This window comes from Pteropus vampyrus, unplaced genomic scaffold (genome assembly GCF_000151845.1).
Source record: "Pteropus vampyrus isolate Shadow unplaced genomic scaffold, Pvam_2.0 Scaffold64, whole genome shotgun sequence".
NCBI classification, from domain to species: Eukaryota; Metazoa; Chordata; class Mammalia; order Chiroptera; family Pteropodidae; genus Pteropus; species Pteropus vampyrus.
In genome coordinates, this window is record NW_011888845.1 from 4903773 (window position 1) to 4908218 (window position 4446).

General features: G+C 32.6%; 2 pseudogenes; both read left to right on the forward strand.

The window, feature by feature from the left end:
- Positions 1-350: 350 nt before the first annotated feature.
- On the forward strand, positions 351-468 carry LOC111740503 (annotated as a pseudogene).
- A 3645-nt stretch (positions 469-4113) lies between these two features.
- LOC111740498 lies at positions 4114-4232 on the forward strand (annotated as a pseudogene).
- The last annotated feature ends 214 nt before the right edge of the window (positions 4233-4446 follow it).

Here is a 4446-nt window from a genome sequence, read left to right on the forward strand (position 1 = left end):
TCCTTCAGACCCTATTTACTAGCTATAATGAAAAAAAATTAAATTAAAAATGAAATAAAAAGAATTAACAAATTTCTAAGATAAAAATTAATTCAAAACCAAAATTATAAGCTATTTAGAAAAGAATAGCAGTAAAGCACTATGTAGTAAAAACTGATGTAGACAAAGAAGTACAAAGGAAAATGTGTAGCCTTAAATGCATGTAGTAGAACTTAATAAGTTTAAATAAATGAATTAAAGTAAATAAGCTAAAGAAAAAAAGAAACAGTGAAATAATTCAAAAAGCAGTAAAGGAGGCCTTAATCAGTATAGAAATCAAAATCAATACTATAAAATTCACCAGCAGCAGCATCTATGGCATGCCACCTTGAATAAGCCTGATCCCATCTGATCTCAGAAGCTAATCAGGGTCGGGCCTGGTTAGTACCTGGATGGGAGACCACCTAGGAAGATCAGGTGCTGTAAGTGTAAAAAATAAAAAAATAAAAAATAAAATACAGTAGCAGCAACAATAAAGTAACAACAAATTTATAGATTTGATCTATGAAAACACAATCTGATTCTTTAAAGTCTCATAAAACAGACAAATGATTAGCAATTCAAAAAGAGGAGAATCATAAATAAATATTAAAAATGAGAAAGTGAATCTACCTATAGATATAGGATAAACTTTTAAATATAAATAAACTCTATATGTGAATATATGCCAAAAGTTTGAAAAATCTGGATAGAAGGTTGATTTTTACATTGATATAGAGATATAGAAAAAAATAAGTGAAGAAGTTTGAAATGGCGTCAAAAAATTAGAGTATAAAATGAGTGATATCCTGGAGGCAAAAGAGTAGAAACTTACGTAAGGGAGTTATATATTGCTCATTAGGGTTAAATATCAGGGGAAATTCAAACAGGTGAGAGTTCGGTGAAACAACTGGATTTGGTGATTTGGAGTTATTTGAATTATAATATCTTATACCTCCTCTGTGCAGGGAAGTGTTTAGTGTTGTCAATAATTACAGATTTCCAAGGATGGACAAACTTGAGTCTAAGTAAACCTTTGCTGTTTCTTAGAAGGAATTACCCACTAAGAAGAAGTCTGTGGGCTTAGTGCTGTCAGTGATATTGTCAAGCTCTTATCACTGACTTCGATTTTTTTAAAATGCTTGATGCAAGCAAAAAGTTCTGCTTATAAACACAAAAGCTCATTGGAGGATTCCTTTATGAAACTATTGCTACTTGTAATAATTTATTTGGAAATATTACCTGCTTTAAATAGCGTTTGACTTTGATCATGGTGCTGCATATCTTCAAAGACTCCCAAACTCACCTACTGTAAGCAGCATCTAGTTTTGAAGGTTGAGTTTAAAAGAAATTTACTGAAACAGTGGACTTCAGAATAACTGGGTGCTGTTATCGGTCAATACACTTACAATTTCACTCAACTATAGTAGTAAATTAATTTGTTTTTCTGTGGGATTAGTCCTTTAGAGATATTTTTTCTGGGCAGAAACTAAGATGTTATAAAAACAAGTAGTGATAAACCAACTATTCTGAGAATAGATTGTCTGACTTCTCTGTCTGCAACTGTTGGAAAAGCTATAAATGTACCTTTATAGCTTTCAATGTTTTAACAGTGGACAAAATGTAGTGCATAATATGATCTCTTAAAAATAATAATTTCTAATTTCTTTACAGACTATTTATTTTCCTTTTTATATTTTCTTTACATGGGAAATATATTTGTATAATTATTTTAAGAGGTATTCAAAAGAAAATATCTGTAAGGCCTGATCACATGTTTGCTTCTCTAGTCCTTGCTGCTGAGTAATTATTTATAGAATCTACTAGGCAGTATGACAAAGACTAAGTTACAAGTGGTGTCCGTTGTCACCAAAGTTACTATCAAACTTCATGTGAAGGAATCTAGAGACAAAAGTAAAAAATTATATTCTCACCAGGAATAAACTTACATATTTATAAACGTACAAGGCAGAGGGCTACATTTAAAAATATATAGACATGACAAAACTAGCTCAGCTCTACCTCAATATTTTTAATTCTTCCTTGCTTTACTCTCTTTAGTCTCCAACTACACTGTTCCCTTGGCTTTACATACAATTTATTCCCATCTTTAGCTAGATACCTTCTGTCCATGCCTCAGCTTCCTATCTCCTTGAGGTTTTCCCAAATCTATAAGAACAAGTTGATGTATCTTCTCGATGATCCTGTCGTTTTTCATTTTCGAATTTATTAAACTATATTTAAATCACCTGGTTAGTCATGTAATAGGTATTTATCTTTACTAGATTAGCTACAATACAAATAGGCAAACTAAGCAGCCCAAATCCAATCAAATGCCTATTATTGTACTGCCCTTGAGCTAAGAATAGTTGTTACATACTTAAAGTTTAACAACAAATTTTTAAAATGTCATATTTTATGACACATGGAAATTATATGAAATTAAACTTTCAATATTTATAAATTAAGTTCTATTGGAATACAGACATTTCCATTTATTTACATGATGTTACTGGTGACTTTTGAGCAAGACTGGCTGTTGAGTAGTTGCAACAGAGACCATATACAGCCAAAAATATTTCCTATCTGGCCCATTGTAAAAAATATTTGCCAACACATTTTCTTACAATATCAACACACAGCGATGTCCAAAAATGTAATACCTGCAAGCTCTCAATTACCATTTTCATTCAATAATCCCAAGGGTGTTGAAGAATGTCTTTATATCTTTTTTTACTCACTTTTGTGGAAGCTCAGATCTCACTGCTGCTGCTTCTGATACTGAATGATACAGAAATTGGCCATCTTCTAGATGAACGTTGCTGTGGCCAATACCCTGACACCTAGTCATGACGGAGGGGCAATATGATAAGCTCAAACCTTGGCTGTCTCTCAGAAAAAGCCTAGAAAGCATTAAAAAAAATCATTTAGCCCTGAAATAATACAATGGATTTCACCTTGTTTAATCACTATCTCATTAATTGACATAGCTTTCATCTTGAGTATGAGAGAAAGTAATGTAAGCTCTTATTTTGCTTTTGCAGAATCAGGTTTATTCTGCTATAACATCCAAATGACTCCCTGCTGTGGCTTGAGGTGCCGTAAACAAGCCACTAGATGACTCAGAAAACAATTGGACAAACCTAGTTTAGTTCATAGGCAGTAGCAACACTTTTTTTTTTTTTTTAATGCAGTCATTATCAATGATAGATATATATGTTCTTCCTTATCATTGACCCACAAAAGTCTCTCATGATGTCCTGCTGCCTTTGATATTATTAGCCAAGCTCATAGAAACAGAGAGTAGAATGGTAGTTGCCAAGGGCTAGGGAGAGGGAAGGAACGGAGGAGTTGCTGTTCGAGAGGTATACCGTTTCAGTTACGGAGTTACATAAGGTAAGTCCTGGAGCGCAACTGTGAAGCATTGCACCTGTAGTTAATAATGCTGTGTTGTGCACTTAAAAAACATTAAAAGAGTGGATCTTGTTAAGTTTTTTTTTTACCACAATTAAAATAATTTAAAGAAAAACAAACATTTTAACCATATTTTATAGACATGAATAACGTTAAGGGAGAAGATAAGATCATGAACAGTATGTCCTGTTTTGACAGGGATGGTCCCACAGGTAGTAGCTTTGCTCATTAAAATGGTTCGTGGCAAGTTGATTTTCGCCAAATTCCAAACCACCTCAGAGAGAAAGTTTTACTCCTGAACTTTATCACCAAAGGGCACATTTTATGGCCACATATTCATTTAAAGACATCTTTATCAATTTATCGAGAGCTACCCTGAAGTCATAATAAAATTTCTGATATGACCAAGGACATACTTAAGAGAAGTGGTTCACATTGGTGACTCCTATAGAAAACATTTCTTCCCAACTATTTCTACAAGACCAAAATAGTAATTGACCTTTAAAAAAAGACCAAAGTATACCATCAGGCTCTGCTTCAACTGTTCTAAATTGCTCATACAATAATTCAGTTTTTCCACTGCTGCTCATTTTGTGTGGGTATCCCTTTTGTTAAGTGTATACCTAAAGGCATGATTAAAAATTGTTATCAGCATCATCATTTTAAATTTTTCTATTTTAAGTCTATGGCCATACTACTCTGAACAAGCCCAATCCTGTCTGATCTCGGAAGCTAAGCAGAGTCAGGCCGGGTTAGTACTTGAATGGTAGACCACCTAGGAAAACCAGGTACTGTAGGCATAAAAAATAAAAAAATAAGGATTGTAAGGTCAACCAAGGGTCGCCTTGCCTAAAAAATTAAAAAATGATTAAAAAAATAAATAAATAATAAATACAAATTTTCTATTTTAAAAATATAAAATTTCTAGCATTTTCCTATTTTATTTTTAAGAAATAATTTGTAGAATTTTAATGTGCACTGATAGCAAAATATTATAAATGATATTCCTTCTCT